Source organism: Vulpes vulpes, chromosome X (genome assembly GCF_048418805.1).
Source record: "Vulpes vulpes isolate BD-2025 chromosome X, VulVul3, whole genome shotgun sequence".
Lineage (NCBI taxonomy): Eukaryota > Metazoa > Chordata > Mammalia > Carnivora > Canidae > Vulpes > Vulpes vulpes.
Window position 1 is genome coordinate 51,797,503 of NC_132796.1, and position 10,889 is coordinate 51,808,391.

Below are 10,889 nucleotides of genomic sequence, written 5' to 3' on the forward strand. Positions count from 1 at the left end.
CCCTATTGGGGAACAAAGTCCCATGAATGTTGAACAGAGGTGAGAGGCAAGGGATGGAGAAGGCCTGACAGGAAATAGTCCAGCCTGGGCCTTTGGCATGGAGGTGCGGGGGAAAAGGAGTCACAGGTGAGGACCAAGGTTCTGACTCCATCCCTGGGTGGATCGTGAGGACGGGGAATATGGGAGGAGGAGCACTTCTTGCAGGGTGGATGAAGCACATTATGGCCTCCACTGAGCCACCCCTGAGGAGGTCGTCATTCACAGCAAGCCTGGCCCTGGGATTCATTTTGTTATCCCTGTGCATCTGTCCATCAATCCTGACTCCTTACCCTCCCAACCTGGTCTGGGAGCTCTCAGGTTTTGCAGAAACCAGATGGGACTGAGTCTTACTGTTCTCATATGCCTGGCTCCTGACACAAGCCACACCATAAGCATATACCAACATTTGTTATAAAAATGCCCAAGTGGGTGGAAGCTCGACCTGTGTGGAAGGCACCAGGCAAATCTTTGGGGTTCAGTATCCTCAAATGTAAATAAGAGATGAGTACTCCCCCTTGGACTTGTGAGAATACAGACAAGTGACTGATGGCCAATCACTTTGTGAACTGTGAAATGGTGTCTACATGTCGGTTGCTGCTGTCACTATGGTTAGGAGGAGTGGAGAGGGGAGGGCAGGGCACTGAGGAAAGCCCAGAGTTCAGCTGGGCTTGCCCTGGGATGCACTTTTCTCCAAGCAGTGTTACTTCGGAGAAAAGATGTCAGAAATTCAAGAGCAGATTCAATAACAGTTTGAGCATTTGGAATATTCTAGAAGCTCTCACTCTTCATATGCACACAGAAGGCCATGTGCCCAGTTGATGTATCTGCATGCATCCCACCATCCTAACAACCAAAGAGAGAAATAGTCTAGACTATTTGGGAGCTTCCAGTCCTCAGTCCTACACCCTCCATCATGTCCCCACCTTATCCTTTCAAAAATCTCTGGAAATTCTGAGGTTCAGAGACTGTCAGAGGTGAGGGCTCTCTGAGTTCCAAATTCCAAGCCACCCAAGGAGGGCTCCCTACGGCCTTCATTGAGCCCCCTGCCAAAGAAATCCTTCTTCCTGCTCTCAGAACCAGGTCCAACTCCCCACTGGTCCTATTCTAGGCCTCTGGAAGCAGACAAAAAATAAAATCAGTCCTTCCCTTAACATAGCAGTTTTCACTTCACCCAGGTAGGTTACCAGATAAAATACAGGATGCTCCTTAAATTTGAATTTCCTGGTGGCAAAGAATGATGTTTAAGTAGAGATATGTCCCAAATATTGCATGGGACATACCTCTACTAAAACATTATTTGTTGTTTATCTGAAAGTCAAATTTAATTGAGTCCCTTATGTTTCTTTACTAATTTTGGCAGCCTCCTAACCCAGGATCGCATGGTCGGCAGTTGGCGTACTGTGACAGCCACAACCAAACCTTGTCTACCACATCCAGAGAAGAGAACCCACTCAGTGGTCCAGGAGGTCTGTGTGTCACCATAGATTTCTCATCTGCCCCAGAAATCAGGTTAGCTCCCATCCCTTGCACTTAATGGTTAGTCAAATTCTCTCAAAGGTATTGCCACTATGCTAGGGGATTTTTCAATTTTATTTTATCTGCATTCAATTAATTAACATATAGTGTATTATCAATTTCAGAGGTAGAGATAAGTAATTCATCAGTTGTATATAACACCCAGTGCTCATTCCATCACATGTCCTTAATGCCCCTCACCCAATTACCCCATTCCCCCACTCCCCTTCCCTCCAGCAACCCTCAGTTTGTTTCCTATAGTTAAGAGTCTCTTTCAGTTTGTCTCCCTCTCTGCTTTTGTTGTTTTATTTTTGCCTCCTTATGCTCCTCTGTTTTGTTTCTTAAATTCCACATGTGAGTGAAATCATATGATAATTGTCTTTCTCTGATTGACTTATTTCGCTTAGCATAATATGCTCCAGTTCCATCCACATCATTGCAAATGATAAGATTTCATTTTTTGGTGGCTGAGTATTATTCCATTGTATATAAATACTACTTCTTCTTTATCCATTCATCTGTTGATGGACATCTGGGCTCTTTCCTTAGTCTGACTATTGTGAATCTTGCCACTATAAACATTAGGGTACAGGTGCTCATTTGGATCACTACATTTGTATCTTTATGGTAAATACCCAGTAGTGCAATTGCAAGGTTGTAGGGTTTTTAACTATTTTTAACTTTTTGAGGAACCTCCATACTGTTTTCCAGAGTGGCTGTGCCAGCTTGCATTCCCACCAACGACATAAGAGGGTTCTCCTTTCTCCACATCCTCACCAACATTTGTCATTTCTTGACTTAATTTTATGTAGCTAGGGGATTTTTCCTATATGCCTCACACTCACCCCCATTTCACCTATCTCTTCTGCTTGCTGGGCAAGTCTTTTAGCCATTCTAGCTCAAGTGCCAACTTTCCCTTTCTGTCATCTGGCAAACTAGGAATGATCAGGGGATAAGAGGCCTGACCAAGAAACCAGAATATAAGGTTAGTGATGGAGGACAGGAGAGGCCAAGACTCAGGCAGCTTGAAGGTGCCAGAGCCAATCTTTAATGCCTCAGAGCATTGGAGATAGCCACCCTCCTCTGCCCTGGGGAGCCATGGCAATCTTTCCTATTTCCAAACAGCCCCAATATTTGTGGCCCCACATGGCCATTTCTCCCAGATGACTCACCCTACCTCTTACCTTATGCCACTGGTGACAGTAATGAGTTTCAAACTCTACCGTATGTATTCATGCAATCCCTTAGCAGATGTGGAAGGGAGACAGGAGAAGCTACTCTGAGTATAGAGACCATTGATGAGGAGGAACAAAGGGAGAAACAGCCTAGTCAAGAGTGAGATTGGGAACCTCTATCCAAAAGCTCAGCTTCAATTTTGCATGTCATTCTATAGTTACTTGTTGTTGTTGATTTTGTCTGTCTTTCCCTACTTGACCATAAGCTCCTTGAGGTTAGGGACCTTTGTCTATTTTGTTCACTGCTATATCCACAGTGAACAATACCTGGCATGTAGTAGGACAGACAAATGGTGACTGAATGAATTAATCCATTCATTCAAAACAAGTGAAGGGTAAGAACAGGGTCAGGAACAAGGGGGTCAGTACAGAAACCAAGCAGGAACAGAGCAGGAAACTCATGTGACCTTCGATCCTTAAGGGCTAGGTGGGAGGAGGGGGAAAGTGTAAATCCTCAGTGATGAGTTAAAAAACCCTCGGTGACAGCTTCCCTATTGTCCAATCTCGCATAACCCCTTACACATTCCAACACCTATAACCCAGTGAGGTAATCCCTCATCAGCAAGTGTTGGGGAAAGAGTAATTCTCCAGATGTTCAGGACTTGTGAGCCCTGGACAAGATGAAATAATTTCTCCACGTTCTCTCTCTTTACACTGAAATATTGTAATAACAAATATAATGGCTTGTGTGTGACAGTTTCTCAACAGCTCTTAAGCTCACTGGAATGCTCCCTCTGATGTGAGCTGGGAACCCAGTCCAGACAGACACTCAGGGACCATTAAACTCCAAACTAATAAGGAAGCGATTACCATGGAAACTGGCATCTCTGGTGGCCTCTAGAGGGGAGGAGAAATGGGGGTGGTGAAGCGGAAAGGGGGGGTGTAAGAGAGTGAAGTGGGGAGAAGAAGCTGGGGGGTAGGGACTAAGGTACGGTAGAGGGAAGAAACTGCTGTTTATTACTATCTTCCTTGGTGCCAGGCACTGAGCTGGGTCCTTGACATACATTTGATCATCACAGCCCCTGTGAGATAGATAATAGTTCTCTGGCCCCTCCCACCTTACTTACTGGCAAAGCATATGCTGTTCATCAACAAGACGGCCTATAACCATTCCCAGAGCTTATTATTGGAAAAGGTAACCTTGAACTCCCTGCCATCTAATTCTTATCAAAAGCTCAACTGTGAGAAATGATATTCATAGAGAGCTGCCTGATAAGCAGGCAATCCATCCATTGTTGGAGATGTGTGGCATATGCCCTGGGAGTTGGATCATAATCTCCAGATAAGAGAATGTGTGTTGGGGGAAGATGGGAGAGGGTGTTATGGGGCAGAGGTAGAATGCAGAACTGGAAAAGGCACATTTGATATTATAATAGCTATGGTTTCCTTAATGCAAATTAGATACAAAAGTGCAACATTTGCAAAGCTGGCTTTCCTTCACTTCAGGCCACAAAAACAAACCCATGCAATGGGGACTGACATTCAAAGGGACCTGCCATCCCTTCTGCAGAATCTGAAAAAGCAATCTTGATTGCAGCAAATAAGCACACTCTACATGACCATTGCTATCATGCTATCAAAGTCCAAAAGATGTCTCTTTCAGGATCAGCATAATGGTTTTCTACAATTATCATTGCTTTGATGCATTTTAAGTCACAGTATTTAATTTCTTTGAAACATGAAAATGACAGTAAAAGAGAGTGTGAAGTATTTCTGTCCATTTAAAATAAAAAGGGGGAGGATAGAATAGATGTATTTTGCCTATTCCTCTTGTTACAACTAAAAACCCTGGACATTATGTACAAAACAAACATAAGGAGACTATGAAAGGTGGAGAAGAAGGCAGATAGCTTAGGTTCTCAGCATGGGAGGAATGACATGAATTTTCTCTGCCTCATATATCCCAGACTTGGAGCTGAAGAAGCCAACAACCCAGGTGTGCACAGACAAAAAAAAAAAAACAAGCCCCAAAGTCTGTTCTCTCTAGACAAAGGACTAGGAAAAGATCAACCTAGCAATATATAGTGTTTAGACAATAACCACCCTACTCCAACCAAAACCAGAGAACAACCTGTGGCCCTATCCCCACCCACACTAGCAAAGACTAAGTGGAGAGCTTAGACTTCCACCCTCATGAGACTGTAATGACATGACCCAGTAACCCCAACCCCCTCTCTGCTGGCATGGTATCAGAGAAGGCCAAATACACAGCAGGGACTTTCATTGCCACTGGCAGGTAACAAGCCCCACCCACATGCCATATTAGTAGAAACAATGTGGGGAGTCTAGAATTCCACCCCTACTTCACAGGAATGAGGTACCCCCTCACTTCTCTGACACGGATGTCAGACAAGACCTAGTGGAGAGTTAGGACTTTCACCACTGCCCAATGATAAAGGCGTCAGATGAGGTAGTGACAAAGGAAGCAGTAATTCAGCACTCCAAACCATCCCAGTCAAAACACTATCAGTGGAGGCCTAGTGTGGAACAGAAACTCTCAGCCCTGCCTAGCTGTAATAAAGAGTTCCCTTTTGGATCAATGGAGGCCAAGTGGGGTACCTGGACTTCTATATCCATCTGGCAGTAATGATACAACACCCCTTTTTCCTAATGGCAGCAGTGTCAGAGGACACCAGCTAAAACAGATGGTTTAAATGAGTTTCAGAGTCTCATGACATGATACCCCAAATGCCCAGATTTCAATCAAATATTAGTTAGAAACCAGGAAGACATCAAACCAAGTGAAAAAAAAGATAATAGATGCCCAAACTGAAATGACAGAGCTAGTAGAATTATTTCACAAAGATTTATAAAGGGACCATCTTTTTTAAAATTTATTTATTCATGAAAGACAGAGAGAGAGAGATGCAGAGACATAAGCAGAGAGAGAAGCAGGCCCCATGCAGGTAGCCTGATGTGGGACTCGATCCCTGGACTCCAGGATCACGCCCTGGACTGAAGGCAGAGGCTCAACCGCTGAGCCACCCAGGCAAGGACCATCCGAAGATGCTTCAACAAGCAAAAAAATGCTCAAAACAAATGAAAGCATAGAGTCTCAGCAGACAAAGAGAAAGAGAAAACTAGAGAAAAACAAAAAGAAATATAAAAATAGAAGATTTGGGGCACCTGAGTGGCTTAGTTGGTTGAGTCTGTGTTTGGCTCAGGTCCTAATCTCAGGGTCCTGGAATTGAGCCCTATGTGGGGCTCCCTGCTCAGCAGGGCATCTTGCTTCTCCCTTTCTCTCTGCCTGCTTCTCCTGCTGCTAGTGCTCTCTGTCAAATAAATAAATAAAATCTTTTAAAAAAGAAGTAAGAGATATAAAGAACGCCATGGAAATTTAAGAACTAAAGTACAATAACCAAACTAAAAAGCTCAAAAGACAGGTTCTACAGCAGAATGAAAGGAACACAGAAAGTAAGTGACCTCAAAGACAGAAGAATAAAAATGACCCAATCTGAACAACAGAGAAAAAATAGACTGGGGTAAAAAAGGAATCAAGAGAATGAGAAGATAAGCCAAGCTGGTCAAGAAAGATTTGCAAAATACATACCTGATCAAGAACTGTTACCTTGGGCAGCACAGTGGCTCAGCAGTTTAGCGCCACCTTTGGCCCAGGGCCTGATCCTAGAGACCTAGGATCGAGTCCCATGTCGGGCTCCCTGCATGGAGCCTGCTTCTCCCTCTGCCTGTGTCTCTGTCTCTGTGTGTGTGTGTCTCTCATGAATAAATAAATAAAATCTTAAAAAAAGGAACTGTTACCTAAAATACTAAAAGAATCTTAAAATTCAATAAGAAAATAACCCAGTTTTTTAAATGGATGAAAGCTCTGAACAGACATCTCTCCAAAGAAAATATAAAGATAGCAAGTAAACATATGAAATGGTACTCAACATCATATGTCATTAGGGAATTGTAAATGAAAATAATGAGATAGTACTATATACCTACTAGAAATGCCGAAATCCAAAACACTGACAATACCCAAACACTGGTATGGATATTGAGCCAAAAAACTCTCATTCACTGCTGATGGGAATGAAAAATAGTACAGCCACTTTGGAAAACAGTTGGCAGTTTCTTATAAAACTAAACATACTCTTACCATATGATCCAGCAATCACACTCCTTGGTATTTACCCAAACAAATTGAAAACTTAGGTCTACACACTAAAACCCACACATGAAAGGTTATAGCATGTATATAGCTATATATATACCGTATACAGTTTTATTCTTAATTGCCAAAACTTGGAAGCAACCAAGATATCCTCAATATCTATGAGGATAAGCTATGGTACATCCAGACTAAAAAGAAATTATCGATCAAGCCATGGAGGAACTATAAATGTATAAGTCAAAGAAGCTAGTCTGAAAAGACAACATACTGGATGATTCCAATTGTATGACATTCCGGAAAAGGCAAAACTATAGAGACAGTAAAAGGATCAGTGCTTGCCAAGGGTTAGAGGGGAAAGAGGGAGGACTAAGTGGAGCACAAAGGAATTTTTTAGAAGGAGGGTGAAGGAGCAGAAGAGAGAGAACCTTTAAGCAGGCTCTGCACCTAGGGCCACTCAGATCTCAGAACCCTGAGATCATGACCTGAGCTGAAATCAAGAGTGGGACACAACGGACTGAACCACCCCAGTGCCCAAGCACAGAGGGTTTTAAAGGAGGCAAAACTATCTTGCATGATACTGTAATGATGGATACATGTCAATATATTTGTTTCCAGAGCCATAGAATGTACAATACCGAGAGTAAACTCTAAAGGAAGCTGTGAGGGCACTTGGCTTGTTCAGTCAGTAGAGCATGCCACTCTTGATCTTAGGGTCATGAGTTCAAGCCCCATGTTGGAGATAGAGATTATGTAAGAAAAATAAAGTAAGCTGTGAACTTTAGGTAATAATAATGTATCAGTGGAGGCTAATTGATTGAAACAAGTGTACCATTCGGTTATAGCATGGGGAATATACTTAATAATATTGTAAAAACTATGTAGGGTGACAAATGGTAACCAGACTTACCATGGTGATCATTTTGTAATGTATTTAAGTATCAAATCACTATGTTGCATACTTAAGTCCAATATAATATTAATGTCAATTATACTTCAACAAAATTTTCATTAAAATTTTTTTTAAATGTGGCACCTAGGTTTCTCAGTTGGTTGGGCTCTTGATTTTGGCTCAAGTCATAATCTTGGGGTCCTGGGATCAAGCACTAGTGTCAGGTTCCACAGTCAGCAGGGAGTCTGCCTGAGATACTGTCCCTTTCCCTCTGCCCTTCCCATTGCTTGTGTGCATGTATACACATGCACCCTCTCTCTCTCTCTAAAATAAATAAATAAATCTTTATTTAAATAAATATTTATTTATTTATTTTTAAAGGTTTTATTTATTTATTCATGAGAGACACAGAAAGAGAGGCAGAGACACAGGCAGAGGGAGAAGCAGGCTCCATGCAGGGAGCCTGATGTGGGACTCAATCCCGGGACCCCAGGATCACGCCCTGGGCTGAAGGCAGGCGCCACACCGCTGAGCCACCCAGGGATCCCCAAATAAATCTTTTCTTTTAAACTACCTTAAATGTAAATGATCTACATATACCAATTGAGAGACAGAGATTGGCAGAGCAGATGAAAAACCATGACCCAGCTATGTGCTATCTATAAAAAACTCACTTCAAGTACAATAATATTGGGAGGTTGAGAATAAAAGGATAGAAAAATATATATCATGCGAACAGTAATAAAGAAAAAGTAGTGGTTATATTAATACCAAATAAAGTAGACATTAGAGAAAAGAAAATTACCAAAGAAAGAGAAGAGCATTACATGATGATTAAAGGAGTGAATCCACCAAAAAGGCAAAGCAATCCTAAGTATGTAGAATTTGCAATAGAGGTGCAAAATATGTGAAGCAAAACCTGATAGAGCTGAAAGGAGAAATAGAAAAAGCCACAATTACAGTTGGAGACTTCCTAAATTCTTCCCTCAACGACAATAGAATTAGAAAATCAGGCAGGATATAGAAATCAACACTCTCAACCAATGTGATCTGAAAAACATTTATAGAACATGTCATCCAACCATAGCAGAACACACATTTTTTCTGATGCCCGTGGAACATATGTCAAGATAGAGCATATTCTGGGCCAGGAACAAACCCCAACAAATTTTTTTTTGAGTAAGCACTATGCCCAACATGGGGCTTAAACTCATGATCCGAAGATCAAGAGTCACATTGTCTACACACTGAGCCAGCCAGGCATCCCCAAATCCCAACAAACTTAAACCAATTGTGTTTAAATGCATATGTTCTCCAACCACAAAGGAATCAAAATAGAAACCAAAACAAGAAAGAGGGATCCCTGGGTGGGTCAGCAATTTGGCGCCTGCCTTTGGCCCAGGGCGTGATCTGGAGACCCGGAATCCAGTACCACATCAGGCTCCCTGCATGGAGCCTGCTTCTCCCTCTGCCTGTGTCTCTGCCTCTGTGTGTACACAGAGGATGTGTGTGTGTGTGTGTGTGTGTGTGTGTGTGTATGTGTGTGTGTGTGTGTCTCATGAATAAATAAATAAAATCTTTTTTTAAAAACCCAGAAAGATAACAGGAAAATCTGCAAACACTTGGAAACTAATCATTCACTCCTAAATAACCCATGGGCCAAAGAGTCTCAAGGGAATCCAAAAAATAAATTGAACAGAATGAGAATGGAAATACAATATATCAAAACTTGTGGTTTTTGACAAAGGTGCAAAACCAATCAATGGAGGAAGCATAGCCTTTCCAACAAATGATTTTGGAGCAATTGAACAGCCACAGGCAAAAGAATAAACTGAGACCTAAGCCTCCAACTTTACGTAAACTAGATCACAGATTTAAATTTATACTTAAAGCTATAAATCTTTGAGTAAAAGACAAGACAAAATCTTTGGGATCTATAGTCAGACACAGAGTTCTTGACACCAAGAACATGACCCATAGGAGTAGATGAATCATACTCCATCAAAATTTTAAACTTTTGCTCTGAGAAACACCAGGTAAAAGATGGAAAAGACAAGTCACAATGTGAGAGAAAATATTTGCAAACCACTTATCCAACAAAGAACTAGTATCTATAATATATAAAGAACTCTCAAAACTCAAGTGTGAAAAACAGTCCAAATATAAAATGGGCAAGTAACAGAAACATTTCACCCAAGAGGACAGATGCACAGATGGCAAGCGAGCACATGCAAAAATGAACATGATTAGCCATTAGGGAAATGCAAGTTAAAACCACAGTGAGATGTCACTACACATGCATCAGAATGGCTAAAACAAAAAATAATGACAACACCAAATGCTGGGGAGGATGTAGAAAAACTGGGTTCCCCACACATTGCTAGTAGGACTGTACAATGGTACAGCCAGTCAGGAAATCATTTCTTAAAAAACTAAACTACACTTATAATATGACCCAGCAATTGCACACTTGGGCATTTTCCCCAGAGAAATGAGGAACTTCTGTTTGTACAAAAACCTGAACATGAATATTTATAGTAAGTTTATTCATAATAACCCAAATCCAACACAACCTAGAGGTCTTCAACAGGTAAATGGCTAAACAAACTACAATGTATCCGTATCATGGACTACTGCTTAGCAATAAAAAAAGGAATTAAATTTAAGATATGCAACTACTTGGACAAATGTCCACTTTCCTCATTTGTAATAAGATGTGTGTGTGCGGGGTGGCGGGGGGTGGGGGGGTGTCCTCAAAGGCCATCCTGTTTGGGAATACGAGATACAGATGAGCAGAGTGGGGCAGGATGGGAGCATATTTGGAAGAGCTTGGGGCTTGTATTTATTTTAGATTTTATTTTATGTTTTAGAACTTTTAGATATTCAGAATAAACAGAAAGAATTGGCTCGATGAATGGCCCCTGTTGTTTCAAGGGCATCTGACGGAGCCCATTTTGGAAGCTGGGAACTCAAGAGAAGGGGAGTTTAGGGTAGTTGCATTCTGTTAACATAAGCCATAGATTCTGCTTAGTTGTAGTGAAATGAGTCTAATAAGAGTGGCTGTCGCCTTCTTACACTGAGATGGGATGGTGTG